The 16,056-nt window shown below is 38.5% G+C and overlaps 1 non-coding gene across 1 annotated transcript; it reads left to right on the forward strand.

Moving 5' to 3' along the window:
* Positions 1-11,579: 11,579 nt before the first annotated feature.
* LOC121142981 lies at positions 11,580-11,699 on the forward strand. Its single transcript, XR_005880126.1, has one exon. It is a non-coding gene; the product is annotated as a 5S ribosomal RNA (ribosomal RNA).
* The last annotated feature ends 4,357 nt before the right edge of the window (positions 11,700-16,056 follow it).

Here is a 16,056-nt window from a genome sequence, read left to right on the forward strand (position 1 = left end):
TGAGTAAACATGGCATACGTGCCAATGTGGACAGAGTACATTTTGCAATACCCCACTCTTAAATGGAAAACAGAAATTAATGACTACTGAAGTGTAGGTATCTGGTCTGCAGGCCAGAAACAGCAGCCACATCCCTTTGGGTGTGGCTTCAGGCAGACAGAAGCAGAAAGAGAGGAGCTTGGGGCGTGGCTTTCCTTTGTGCTTTCTTTCTGTTGGCCCAGCGGATCTGGAAAGAAGAGCAGGGAAATGCTCTGGTGGTTCTTTGTATTTTTCTTGTAATTGTTCCCAATAAACACCCATTTATCATTTATCTTGGGTCTACTGATATAATTACATCTTTGCCTTCAATTGGCGCCAAAAATTTGCTTGGGTAGGCCCCCATGACCACCCCATGGCTGGCTGTACAGCCCGCAGGTTTTGCATTTTGCTCCGGCTGCTGAGTTGGCAGCACAGTTTCTGCGGCCTGTCATGGGAAAGGCCGGTACGTCACTGTGCCTTGTGAGTGCCTTCGATTTTCGGGCGTGTACCTGTGGAAAGTATCCCAAGGCATTGCATTGCAACTGTCTTTCTGCTCAATTTGCCTGCCCCACTGCAAGGTTCCCTATAAGCCAACAATCACCCAGATCTCTACATTTCAGGAATCTACTTAAGGTAAACTGACTACCCATAGCAATGGCAGATAATATTATTATACAGGACGAGAAAAACCTTTTGGTTTCTTATATGGATGGGATTTTAGTAGAGGCTTACGACCTACCTGGAATATATATATATATATATATATATATATATATATATATTATCCATGGTAACAATTAGCTTTATAATCCATATAATATCCTTAAAGAAATGGTTGAACAGTAGAGCTAAGAATAAGGAACGTACAGAAACCAAACTTTGCAGTCTGATAATGAGACCTTAGTATAAACGATTCATATTACTGAAATACTTTACAGACTAATAATGAGGGCGTAGAAAAAAGGATTCAGAACATTGAAAACAGCAATGATGATTTAACAACAGAATGTAAAATATGGAATATTGAACAGAAAAAAATGTGTTCCATGTCTGATGATTCGACAAACATAATGCAAAAAATGAATTATAAGACTGAAATTCTAACAGAAAAATTTTATTCCATGTCTGAGACTAATGACAAGCTAGCAGATAGAACATTGTTTTTGGAAAGCAATTTACATGCCATTCAAATAATCTCTAAGGATGAGAATATTAAATCTTTAGAATCATACATAAATGAAGAGAACAAGAAACTGGTTGATTTAATGAAGTCCCTAGAAATGTATACTGTCCAGAAGATTCACTCAGAGAAATGGTGGTGAATAGATTACAGGCCATAGAACACTTTTTATAGGGATAACTCAAACAGAAGACCCCAACCTTCTGAATTGTGTACAAGATGTGGCAAAGGCCAACAATGGACCAATGAATGTAGATGCATCAGAAGCAGAGGTACAAATCATAGAGAATGAAAATGACTGAACATTACCAGTAACTTTTAGAGTCAGGGATGACCTACCTATGTTCGTTACATCATCCCCTATGATTTACCTTTTATGGTCACTGAAGAACCAGCAACTACAAAAACACCCAAAAGGATTCATTGAATGTCATTGGGAGGCCAATATGCATGAAAGATTTTAAAAGCATAAAGGAAGCAGTAGCCTCTTATGGCATCCATTCATTGTATGTGAGGCAATTAGTAGAGTCATGGGCAACAAGAAATAGGGTGACCCCTAAGGATTGGGGCCAATTAATCTCAGCTGTCCTTGAACCTGCATCTCAAATTACATGTGGGCTTTATGGAGGGAATAGGCCAAAGCACTTGAACTTCAAGGCCAAAAGAAAGGTTATAAGTCTCCCCAAGATAAAATTTTTGGTGAGCGTCTTTAAGCTGATGCAGAGACTCAAGCTGCATATGATAAACACATATTCTCCCTATGCCATAGAGCAGCTCTAACTACTTGGGATAAGATTCAAGAACCAGGGGAAAGAATTGAGTCCTATACTAAAGTGTTACAAGACCCAAAGGAATGTTATAGTGCATGTTTGCAAAGATTGACTAGAGCAGTTCAAATAGAGGTAGCAGATACAGAAGCTAGGTAAATACTCATAGAATCTGTAGCTTATGAGAATACTAATTCACAATTCAAAAAGGTCCTTTGGCCCTTAAAGATCAGATCAGCAACATTGGAAGAATGGATACTGCACAGTCAATATTGTGTCTAATGATTATGACACTGAGGCTTGGGTAGGAGAAGCTATATCCAAAGGTATGAAAAGACATCAAAACACCAAATGCTTTAATTGTAACAAAATAGGACATCTGAAAAGAAGTTGTAGACAAGGCATTCTTAGGAATAATGCTTCTTATAGGGATAACTCAAACAGAAGACCCCAACCTTCTGAATTGTGTACAAGATGTGGCAAAGACCAACACTGGACCAATGAATGTAGATCAACAAAGCACAAGCAAGGAAACCTTTACCGTTGGGAAACTCCTTGGGGGGGCCTCTCAAAGGCCCCCATGTCGAGAGTGGTCCAGTCATCCCAGTCACTGTGGAAAACAATCCTCCCCAGAACACTAAAAATTCCAATGCCTATTGTAAAAAATCATACCTCTCTAGATGGTAGATTAGCTTTGGAGGTTGAATCAAACATACATGGAGGAAACAAAAAACATTTTGGCAGACTTCTATATATGATAAAAAATGAAATTAAGAGTACAAATAAATAGCATTATGATATTAGACTTGGAGGACACAGGAGAAGATGTCAGTATTATAACTCAAGAATCTTGGCCTCCAAGATGGCCCCTGAAGGAGGTAAACATTTAATTTTTAGGGATTGGAACCCTATCTCAGGTAAAATAGAGAACAAGATGGTTTGAATGTATAGGGCCAGAAGGACAAAGAGGAAGGCTGAGGTCATATGTGGCTGACATAGCAATAACTCTATGGGGGTTGTAATCTATTGCAGCAATGGAATACTCAGATTAATATTCGTCCAGTATCAGATATGAACCATAAACAAATTCATGGTTGTGGAAAAAATATTGTAAATAATATATAAAGCAGATGACAAATATCCAGACTATATACAAAAAAAGAATACAAGTGGCAAACTAACAGGGGGACCAAAAGGCCTACCCTTAAAGTAGCTAGCTGATTAACCTGTCCAGATGGGGCCATGGCCTATGACCACTGAGAAGCTAGAGGCTCTAGAAAAAATAGTTTAGGAACAGCTAAATGCTGGACATATCGAAGAAATCTACCAGCCCTTGAAATTCCCCTGTATTTGTTATTTAAAAAGAAATCTGGAAAATGGAGAATGCTTACAGACCTGAGAGTCATCAACAAAGTAATTTGGCCAATGGGCTCACTACAACCTGGAATGTCCTTACCTTCTGTGATACCTAAAGAATGGCCTACTACAGTTATTTAAGATTGTTTCTTCACTATACCTTTACAACAAAGGGATAAGAAACAATTTGCCTTCACAGTGCATAATTACAGTAATTCTCAGCTGGTCAAGTGATATCAATGGAAGGTCTTGCCATAGGAAATATTAAACATTGCCAACATTTTCTACAAAACCCAATGGAAATAATTTGTAAACAGTTTCCATAATATGTAATTTGCCACTATATGGATGATATATTGTTAGCTGATGCTAAGGCAAAGGTGTTAGAAAAAAAATGTTTGATGAAGTAAAGGAAGTTTTACCTCGCTGGGGATTACAAATTGCCCCTAAAACATAGAGGAGATTCTATTAATTATTTAGGATATAAAATAGATGTACAGAAAATTAGACCACAAAGTGTACAGATCATGAAGGATCGATATCAGACTCTTAATGATCTTCAAAAATTGATAGGAGAGATTTCCCAGCTACAGACTATTATTAGAGTAGAAGGTCATGATCCAAAAAAATTGAAAGGGGACAAGGACTTAAAATAGTCCAAAAATATTACCATCTTATTCTGAAAAGGAATTAGAATGGATATAAAAGAGGATACTAAAAGCACATGTGGACTGTGTGAATCTAAAGCTACATTGTATTCTGGTTATATTATCATCTAGGGAATACCTTTCAGGAATTTTGATGCAGAAGGAAGATACCATGTTAGATATTTCTACCAAATAAATAAAAAATTAAAATCATATATAGAAAAGAATTCTTGTTTGATTTTAAAAGAAACTGACAGGAATGGACCCAGCAGAAATCATACTACCTTTAACTAATGAGGAAATTTCCTCCTTATGGAAAGATAATAAATATTGGCAAAGAGCTTGCAGTAACTTTTTGGGAAAGATTAGCAACAATTATCTCAAAAATAAGAAAATAAAATTCATAAAGAAAACCATTTCGATCCTTCCATGTATTGTAAGGAAAACACCAATATCTGGAGTCCCTACATTCTACACTGATGCAAACAAATCAGGTAAGGCAGGATATAAATCAGGAGAAAATAAGTAGTTCATAGCCCTTATAACTCTGTACAAAAGACAGAATTGTAGGTCAATCTCATGGTACTTATGGATTTCACAGAGCCTCTCAATATAGTTAATGACTCTCAATATGCAGAGAGAATCATCTTACACATTTAAACTGATTAATTTATTCCTGATGATACAGAAATAACCTCATTGTTTATAAAATTACAAGAAATCATCAGGAATAGGACTTATCCTATATATAAAACACACATCAGATCCCACATAGGTCTACCAGGTCCTCTAGCACAAGGCAATGATGAAAACGATCGTTTATTAATAGGAAGTATGCTGGAGATCTCAGAATTTCATATAAAAAAGGCACCACATGGATAGCAAAGGTTTAAGAAAGGATTTTTCCATCACTGGGCAACAAGCTAAGGAAATAGTAAAAAGAAAATGTTCTACTTGTTCCTTCTATAACCAAACTCCTTTACCAGCAGCTAGTAACCCTAAAGGCATACAAAAAATGAAATTTGGCAAATGGATGCGTTTCACTTTGCAGAATTTGGACAATTAAAATATGTGTACCATACAATAGATACATTTTCAGGATTTCAATGGGCAACTACTCTGAGTTCTGAAAGGGCTGATTCTGTTGTTACACACCTACTAGAGGTAATGGCTATTATGTGTGTACCTGAACAAATAAAACCTGACAATGTTCCAGCATATGTCTCCAGTAAATTGAAACAGTTTTTTGAATATTATAACATAAAGAATATTACTGACATACCACACAATTCTACAGGACAAGTAGTTGTTGAGATATCTAATAACACTTTAAAGGAAAAGCTCTATAAGCAGGCAGGGGGAATCAAGACCACAAAAACAGATTACATAATGCTTTACTAGCCTTAAACTTTAATGCTAATGAAAAAGGAAAAACCATGGAAAACATTGGACAATAGAAAAAACTTCTAAGCTAAATCAGCCAGTTTATTTCAAGGATGTACTGACCTCAGTATGGAAACCAGGATATGTGTTACATTGGTGTAGGGGTTTTGCCTTTGTTTCTACAGGAGAAGAAAAACTTTGGATACCATCAAAGTTGATCAAGATCTGTTTTGAACAGGAGAAACCTCTTGATGAAGAGAGATGCTAGGTCATCCACCAAGCTATATTCCAAGAGTTGTATGGAGACCTCACAAAGATAGGGGAGTGTTCTGTTCTGGTCATTACAGGAAAACAGAAAACACCCAGCTTCAAGAAGCCAAAAGACATTGGATGCATAGATGCCTAAATAAGAAAGGATCGCTATTCATAAAGAACCATCAAGCAAAGAAGAATCTGACTTACGGCATCAACATCTACTCTTGTTGAAAACTTTCTCAACAGAGTCTTTATCTCCTTACATACTTCCTCTGCTAGTCCCAATTCATGTAAAACCAATGCTGGCTTTGGAGTTGGATTTGGCTTTCCTTCTCTAAATTCAAGCATGTTATTAAAGTAAAATTTAGAGTTTCTGTCTTACATCAAGAAGCCCATTGGTGCAAGACAGAGGAAAACAAAATCTAGGGACTATCATTTGTCTAAACTCTATTATATCTCTAAAATCCTAATTTCCCTCATACTTATTCTTATCCTTATTGTTACATTTCCCAGTATGTATACCTTTAAAAGTTGAACTTTCTGTGTTGATATTAATGTTAAATATTCCACAATGAACAATAACATTTCCTAACAGCAATTATTGAAGTCTCTGGAAAGAAGATGGGGCCCCACTTCATCAATTCAACTTGTGGTAAACACCACTCTAAGACCTGTTTAGGACTAATACTGCTATAAAAAATTCCAAACTAGCTAGCTGAAATGATGCACCATCTTATAACACTCTGGCCAGAGCTTTGGATAAGAACTTCATCCAAGCATTTCCTGCCACTCAGACACTAGCTACAAATGTTACAGCTAGTCCTCTTGAGATTTCCCACTGCCTTATTTTTTTTCTACAGGATCCCACAGAGTCACCATATCCCCATTTCAGCAGGAAGTAACTCCAAGAAAAACAAATTATAGTTAACCCATGCTTCTTATACCTATGAGGTTAGTCAGACATAGATATTTGATCTTCAAACAATTCAAAGGCCTGCAGGATACGGCATTTAAATATTTTAGTATTAGTACTCCATTGACATGAGACAGAATTGCTCCTGACAGCACCAAGCTATTCCTGAGAGTATGTTAGGCACTGATGACACTCCATGTGGAGTTCAGTCTCTCCTCAGCTACTGGCCTCTTGGGCAAAGAACTGCCCACACCTGTATTGCTGACCTTGGACATGCTGTCCTAACTGAGCATGCAGGAGATAAACTTAAAGAAGACTGCTGAACCTTGCAAGTCAAGGTAAAGCAGTTTTTCATATTCCCTGCTTCTGTGATGGTCTGTCTGATACTTTAGGCCTCAGCCAAAGTTGGTTGACCTGACATTGCTGTGAGACCTTGGGTGACTGTCCAGGTAGCCTGCTGTTTCTGTCTTCACTGCACCTTTAGGAAGTACCAGTGGGTACATCTTGCTTGGCATGTTGGTAATATCGTACAAAGGGTCTAAGCAACCAGTACTATTGGCAAAAAAAAATTCTTCTCTAACAGTCTTAAGAGCACCTTCTTGCAAAATAAAAGTCAGCCATCACAGGAGAAAGTCTAGTTCAGTCACCATCTTGTTTCTCCAACTCTTAAAGCAAGAGAATGTTGTTGGTTCAGTTGATAGATGAGATTTCATGACTTAAAAGGCATTGGTGACAAGGCTGCAGGCACCATACCACATTTCTGTGAACAGGCATATCACCCTTGCAGAGTTGATTCTGTACTGCCCCAGAAACAGCCTGAGCCAAAGGCACTTAATCCAGTCCTCTGTCGGATAAGCTATTTTCATTGTTAGTGGTGTTGGATCCCGTCTGCTGCAATACTGTGTAAGCAATTGCTGTTCTAACACTGTATCAAGCTTCTTGCCATTTCCATGTCTGGCAATAAAACTGTATTAGAAGTGTTTTACCCTGATCATTTTCATCACAGTCCCCAAATGCGGCCCTGAAGGCTTGTAGTCACTTCTAACAGGAAAGGACAGTAGAGTGCTTAAACACACTGCTGTCCTATAAGGATCTTAGCCTGATAAAAATCCTCTCAACATATTTTGTTCCAATCATCATTTCCTCATGGCACCCATTTTTACCAACGTATACAAACGAGAAGCGATTTGGAAAAACCGGTATGAAAATTCTCATGCTCTGGAAACTGAAAGGAAAAGCTACCTGTTTTTACACTTCTAAGCATAGGTTGTTGCTGGATTTTCTCAATAAACTTTTCAGATATTGTATTCATCTTATGCAACCATAATACTTCCAGAAAATTTATAGTTATGACTGGCCCTGACACCTTGTCAGGATTGATTTTTCATCCTTAGTCCTTTAAGCAGACTAGTATGTCTAAATCTTTTTAGATTTTTTTTCTAAATCTGTAAAACGCTTAGAGGTTAGCATTATATCATCTATGTAATCAAACTTTTTAACAGAGGGTGGGCAGGGTAACAAGGCAAAGTCCAAGGCCATCATCCCATGACAAATAGCACAAGGAGTGAAGGTAACTTTGAAGATGTATCCCATAGGCCCACTGATGACAGTTCCAGGTGAATGAAAATTGGTCTGGGATATCACAGCTAAGGGCATACCTGAAAGAAAAGATGTTAACGGAGTAAAATACAGCATGTAAAGAGCCCATCACTTTGACAGTTGATTTTTCAAAACACCATTGTTAGGTACAGAGACATGACTAGAACATAGTTTATTTGGCTCTCTATTCCTAACTGTCCAGAAGTCATCTGAGTTCCTCATAAGCCATGCCAGATCATTGAAAGGGCTTTGACCTATGTAAGTAATGTTTCTGATCTTTTAGTTTCTGTAATTTTGTAATAGCCCCCAGACAATCTATACTGTTTATATTTATAGCTCCACTCAGGGTATGCAACTTCATAGCCTCCCATCTCACCCAACCACATATTATTTACTTTATAGTTCACACTTTCAGGCAAAACTTTCCACTGGTGGTTTTCAGGGTATGTCCCAGCATTACCTGAACCACCAGTATGCTCTCTTTCGGGGCACAAATATGGACAGTGCAATTGGGAAGGGTGGTAGGGAGATGGTTGACTTAACTTAGAATAAACTTTTCTTCTACACATAGACCCCAGATTTTCATATCCCCACATCCATCGTCTGCTGCCCATTGACCCCAGTGTTTAGGGGAATTACAGAGACGCAAGGCCCATTCAGCTGTAGAATGCACAGAAGGCCCAGTGTTTTGCACATTAGAAGGCAACAATAAACCTATAATTCTATATGGAGTCTCTTGATCACATGGATGCTCTTCATTCACAGGTAACCTCAGCCATCATGGCCAAGGACTATCAAGGTTGGCTGCTAGTTAGGAGACTTTTCTTCTCCTATAGCAGTGAGTATAGTGGCGATCCTGCACTTACCTGTTCACCACTCCATCATTTACCCTTAAGTGACTTTTTGATCTGGCTTTAAGGTCTCTCAAAGACAAGATGTCCTCATTTGGTTTTCCATTTCTGGCTTTAAGGCCTCCCAAAGATGCAATATCATCATGTGGTTATCCATTCATCTTCCCCTAGGACTTTAAGGCCTCCCAAAGATGCAATGTCATCATGTGGTTATCCATTCATCTTCCCCTAGGACTTTGTATGTGCAAGTTCTTTCTGAGCAAGTAACTGGGTCTTAGTTACAATAACATGTATCTACAGCCTGATAATAGTTCTAAAGCAGCTATACTACTTTCTGGGATAGCAATATGTTCTCCACTCCATTACCCATTTGAAAGGCACCCCAGTACTCACATGGTAGACTCTACTCATCAAGGATGTACAATCCTGTGGGGGCTAGTCTTGTGTCAATTTGCCACAAGCTGGAGTCAGTTGGAAGGGAGAAACCTTGACTGAGAAAATGTCCATAACAAATGAGCTTGACGACAAGTCTACGGCACATATAGTGGTCAGTGCTGTGGGTACGTAGATCTCTCCCTACAGAGATGTCTCTACAATATCCAGTCAATCCAATCTAAACCTAAAGAGCCATGCTCAGGACAAAACCAAGTAATAAAGTGTGGTCCCCACAGTCATTTAATCTTTCCCTTTGATACTAAGGCAACCAAAAAGATACCAATTAGCAGTAAGATCAGGAATGATTTAGACAGTTTTCCCAAATTCTGCAAAAGATCAAAGGAGAAATGGGAAGAGACGGGTCAAAGTCATTTCTTTGATAAACGAGAAACAAGCTTTCTCCTTCAGGCCTGTAACTTCTTGTCTCAACAAAGAAAAATGAAAGACAGAGTCACAAATGGGGAGAGAAGTTCCAACGCAGAAGCCCACATGTGATTTCCAGTTCATAAAGCATTAGATGTTTTCAAATGACTCACTTAAATTCATTGGGTTTTTATTATACACTTGTTTGGGTCATTAATAACAGTCTCACAGCACTAGATTACTATATCTTTTTCCTTCTAGATGCCTTGTGGTTTAGGACATATATAAAGTATAAAAGAATAAGAACAAATCATACTTTGCCAGTGCATCTTACTGAAATTGTTACTGCATAAGGTTTGTAAGACATGTTTCATTCTTACATCTAATTCATTCAACTGCCTTGTTTTCACTAAAACAACATGAGTTCTTTTGTTCTGAGACACAGACTCTGCAGTGGAGGTCTCACCTGTCCTTGTGGAAGGATGAAACTGTATCCTGAAATTGAACAGGCTGAAGCTCTTGACCTCTTACCCAGTTTTAGTCCTTGGTTTCAACTCTGACATATGTTTATTGCAACTGTATCTAAAAAAATACTTCTGGATCCCAACTGTGCGACCAGGTGTGTGTCCTTGCCCAGGTCACTTCGTATCAATGAGTCTCAAGCTCTGCATTTGCCTAACATTCATAGAAACTACTTCATTCCTACGTTAAGTATACAGCAGTGACAAATCTGGTTTTATTAATAGAACAAAATTTTTTAAAAAATAAGCAGTAGTGGGCAAGGTAGAACAACTGTTACTTCTCAAACTAGAATTTAATAAGTCTTGGTAGCAAAAGAAGAACATAAAATGCAGATAAGCAAATGAATTCACTGTATAAAAGCAATTATAAAGTGATAATTCTAATAAAATGTGACAGGGTGCAATATTTCCAACAACTCTCTAAAATTATTGTAACACCTACATAATGCAGTATCTCTAGAGATATCACTACAGTTTTTCTGTGCAAACTGTACTCTTTCTCTGCAATTTTCTGAGCTATGACCAAATGCCCTTAAATTTTAATCTTGGGACATATAAAGTAAATGTGCAGGAATAATACTGAAAATTAGAGGTAATTAAAACTCATATTTTCTTAGTTATATGTGCATTGTGTGTCTAGAAAATACATATATGTATGTGTATATACATATATGATTTAGATATATCATATATGAATATATATTTGCAGACAAGCTAATTTTACATAACAAAGCCTCTATGTATTAGATTTTTTTTCTTTGTCTCTAGAACACAGCGACCCAAAAATCACAGCTTAATGGCATACTGCTGCTCACCAACAATTCATTCCCCTAAGCTGCTCTCCCTAAATGACAAAGGAGCCTAGAGTAGAACCATAGTAAACATGGCCCGTGACACTCTACATTATGACTTGCCATGGCCCACGACACTCTAAATTACGACTTGTCCTACATTTCCAGCCTTTACCTCCTCCTCCTCCTCCTCAAAACTCTGATTACTTTTCTTATCTTGCCTAACAGATTGACCTGTTTCAAAGGGTTCACAGCTGGGGAAGATGCCCAGTTCCTTTTCCCTCAGCTGCCTGCTTGGCACTTCCATGTCGTGAATGCTAGCAGAAGGACAAAGGTTCCATCCCCACTCCCAGTCTGCTTCTTACAACCAAGATGTGTGGTGTCTTCCAGAGCATGGCCTTACTCACTAGTTCTGGTAGACAGCTAAGAGGACTGACAAGAGACTTGGGTATTTGAATTGTAATTTCCAGTGCAACCACCTGCATTGGTAGTTATAGAAGGTCTCCGGCCATACCACCCTGAACGCGCCCGATCTCGTCTGATCTCGGAAGCTAAGCAGGGTCGGGCCTGGTTAGTACTTGGATGGGAGACCGCCTGGGAATACCGGGTAGTTATAGAAGATACTAACTGGTGAAATGGCTTTCTAGGAACCTCAAGCAGGCACATTTTTCAAACTTTCAAAACAAATCTTGCAACCACTACATACCTTAATTCTTTAACAATGTAGGTGAGACCATCGAGCATGAATTATCAGTTTTACTCTTTGCCTTTACTTAGCTTCTCATCTTCTCCCCATCTCTCACATGCAGTATTCTTTTCCCTCACACAATTATTACCCCCTCAACAAGAATTCTTGACTCCATGCCTTCTTACTCCAGGGATACTCCCTTCATCTCAAGTCATTCCAAGAATCCTATAAGCATATTTGATAAGATAACTCACTCACTTGTGTTGGCGTTTTTAGTAGTCTCCATGTATGTATTCTTTACTTTTTTTCCTGTCCTTACAGGGTAGAAATCAGATACTTTTTCATTCTATGGAAATTGGACCTAATTCATCCTTTTCAAAAATATCAATGTATGCAAATCTGAATGTATTACATCCCCGAATCAATTTCTTTCAAAATTCCAATTGTTTAAAGACAACAACTGATACTTTAGAATAACAAAAATGTTTTAGAATAAAATAATTTTAGTAGTGTCTAAGAGTTACCATGGATAATAAGAATGCCTTGCTTCATCTTTGGGCCCAATTGTATATGAATATGTCAAAAATAAAGGTTAACTTGTATGAAAGGCTTACCATTTACAAAAGAAAAGAGGAAAGGGCAAGTTGTGCTAACGGGCAGTACATACAGACAGAAGTCTTCATGGTTACAAGCGAGACAGTAGTCAGTGGGACTCCTGGGTCAGACAAAAGCATCTTCCATTCCACAGCACAGCCCTGAGAAGTGAAGCAGTGAGACCTCATGAACAATGAATCATGTTTATTTCAGAGGACTGCACATCAAGATGAGAATCCTTAGCATCAGAAAGACATCTCAGGTCCCAACTGGGGATATTTGCTTGAGCAAAATGGGATGATTTTGATTCAACTTCAATTTAATTTAAAGAATAAAACTCTTTCTGAACATTCAGTATTTATCTAAAAAATAAAAACCCAACTCTAAGAATCTAAAGAAAACTTTTGATGTTAATCTTTAAACTGTGTTTTCATTAAATACAAAAGGTAAAGGAGATCTTAATATAAATAATGAATTATTTGTAAAAAAATATTCATGCACTGCGGTTGAGGAGTCCACTATCTAAAATAGTGTTTCTTGACTACCTTTAGCTTCTTAACTCTTGTATGATCGCTAATAACCAATAATAGATGGAGTAAACATGTCACCATATAGAAGTGTGCCTTAAATGAAGTCCTAAAGGTTTTCTTATGAAATGCAATAATTCAGTTTGTAAAATATTTTTAAACTGAACCACATGGAGCATTACCAAGGGGTTTTCTAATTTCAGTTATTGTGAATGTAATCTATCTAAAACACAACATGAGCAAACAGATAAACACGTTTGGCACTGTTTATATAATTAATTTCTCAGCTCACAGTGTTCACTTACAATGTGTGAGCTATACCTTAGATAAATTTGTGACAAGTTTCAAAGCACATAGAAAAAAAGTGCCTTTTACCTGGCATACACACATATATACAAGTAAAGGCTGGCTACTTTTACCTGGCATACACACATATATACAAGTAGAGGCTGGCTACTTTTACCTGGCATACACACATATATACAAGTAGAGGCTGGCTACTTTTACCTGGCATACACACATATATACAAGTAGAGGCTGGCTACTTTCCTGCTGGGTTACCATGACCATCTGTTTAGCATTCACTCCACAGATAGAATGCCATGATACCAATGAATAGCAAAATGTGTATATCAACATATTTTTTATCCTATGGGAATAAGAATTTTAGTGGTGTGAGAGTAATTTGTGCCTTTAGAAAGTGTTAATATAGGCAGATCTGAATACAGTCTCATAATCAATCCATTTTTCAAACTTTCTACTTCTTTAAAGACAATAGCTGATGCCCATACCTGTAGCAAATTGCTTTCAGGGCTGGTTCTGCCTCCATTCTCTGGAATGTTTAAGAATTTCTCTTGCTGCAGAACCAAATTGTTTTTCACACACACACACACCCCGCATCTCTTTGTATCAGTCTCTAATACCTGGAGTATTCTCCACCTGGGAACCCTTTGGCCACACTGGCCTGGCAGGCCGTCTTCAGTCTTCTTCCTGTCTTCTGCTGTGATTTCCCTGTCATACCCCTATCCCTAGTAGGCCAATCACAGGGACCTGTCCTCCCACACCACCTCCATTCCCGGGGACTCCACCAAACCTTGTAGAGGACCCAGCTTTGCGCCTCCCTGTGGACTCTCTCAGCCCCCAATTCTATTTTATCCCAAGGCAAAATGTATTAACTCTCTGGAATCTATTTTCATTTTAGAAACATTAGCAAGCCATCCGCATGGATGACGTATTATACCCAGGGCTTACATGGGCTTCTGTCCTCCTCATTCCATTTCTGCCTTCACTTTTCATATTGAATGCTCGTCTGCTTTACTCTATCATTTGTGCAGACACGTGTGAACAGATGAAGAAATGTCTCTGTCCATGACAAGTCCATTATATAAAATACCTTAAAACTTAGTCATCCAAAAAAAAGATGTAGTCTCAAAAGCAGGGCTTTCGTTTGCTAGAGAGCACCTTCACTTGGTGTATCTGGATCAACCTTTTAAGCTTACAAAATCAAGTGCTGTCTTAGTCACTGTTCTGTTGCTGTGAAGAAACACCATGACCAAGGCAACTATTATAAGACAAAGCATTTCACTGGGAGCTTGCTTACAGCTTCAGGGGTTTAGTTCATTATCATCATAGCTGGAAGTATGGCGGCAGGCAGGCAGATGTTGGAACAATAGCTGAGAGTTATATCCTGGTCCACAGGAGGAAAGACTGGGCCTGGCACTGGCTTTTGAAACCTCAAAGCCCACCTCCCAGTGACACACGTCCTCCAACAAGGCCACACTTGTTAATCCTTCTAATCCTGTCAAGGACTGCCACTCCCTGGTGGCTAAGCATTCAAATATATGAGCCTATGGGGGTCATTTTTATTCAAACCACCGTAAACTGTCTCAACCATAAAAGTAAATGAAGAGTTGCTACGTTGTATGATGAAGTACATAAACTTGGTAGACTTTTTTCCTAAGGAAACACTCAGTTAAAATAATAATAATAATAGACTGCCAAAATGGTACCCCCAATGCTCTTGGCAATACTGCCTTCTCAGGCAAAATGTCACTAGCTCAACTGGCAATGCTAGGCTGCAGCCATCTGGAAGTACTCTTCCACTATATGCATTCATAATCATAACTTACAGCAGAATCCATGAAACTATTTGTTAACATGGCCCAGAGCTGTACAAACCTAGACATGACTTACTGAATCTAATTAGAACCCTTCCCCTCAGCCATGTCATTCAGTCAGCAATGAAGTCGCAGGTTATTGCTTTCTATAATCTGTTTACCCACAAATCTGGAGGTCAGAACACCAACTCTTCAAATATCCTGAGGAGACAACACGTTCTACTCTTAGTGTCTTCTCTTATTGTCTTCTTCCACAGCTGATATTAAGAAACTCAGCAGTGCATATATATAAAGATAGAAGAAAGGACTGGAACATTCCAGGGAGGAGCAATCAACACCTAATTAAGCGTGCAATCTCTAGTGTCAGTAGTTGCCACAATTTGGTTATTCTCCCCAGTTAAAAATTCCCTCCACTTGCCCCAGGACTACTCAGTCCCAGGCTTCAGGAGGTCATGTGAGCAAACGCCCAACCTCTACAAACACGCAGACTTGAATTTACAGTCGACCCTCTCATTTATTTACTATGAGGCACTAGCTACATCCATAACCTCTTGATCTAAACCAACTAGATTTTATGAAGTGTCAGATACACAACAGGTACTGACTAACAGGATTATCAATAAGGGAATTGAACTATTTTTTAACTGAGTATAAACCTTAGACCATAGGTCAGGTGTTTTAAAATTAATCATTTTTCCCCTCTCAATCAACAAAACTAAATCTGAATCTTAGCCTCCACACAGCTAAAGTAGCAAGAGATGCAGCATGGCTGATATCTCTGTGCACTCCTCTGGGTTCATGGCAAACTCCTGGAAGCATATGCAAGCTACAAAAACAAGAGGGGAAGGGCCTTTAATCACCGTTATGCACATTTCTTCTTGCTTTCATTTCTCAAGCTTCTGCCACTTGAATGAAGTAGGGAGCACTAAGCTTTCTTTCCTTGGCTTCAGGAAGTTCAGTCATCGGTTAACTTTGGGAGATTGGTATCTGCATTATTCTGTCATGAAGGACCACACAGCTAAGCCCCTTACCATGGTGACACTTTTGGATA

Source organism: Mesocricetus auratus, unplaced genomic scaffold (genome assembly GCF_017639785.1).
Source record: "Mesocricetus auratus isolate SY011 unplaced genomic scaffold, BCM_Maur_2.0 Super-Scaffold_100010, whole genome shotgun sequence".
Classification (NCBI taxonomy): Eukaryota; Metazoa; Chordata; class Mammalia; order Rodentia; family Cricetidae; genus Mesocricetus; species Mesocricetus auratus.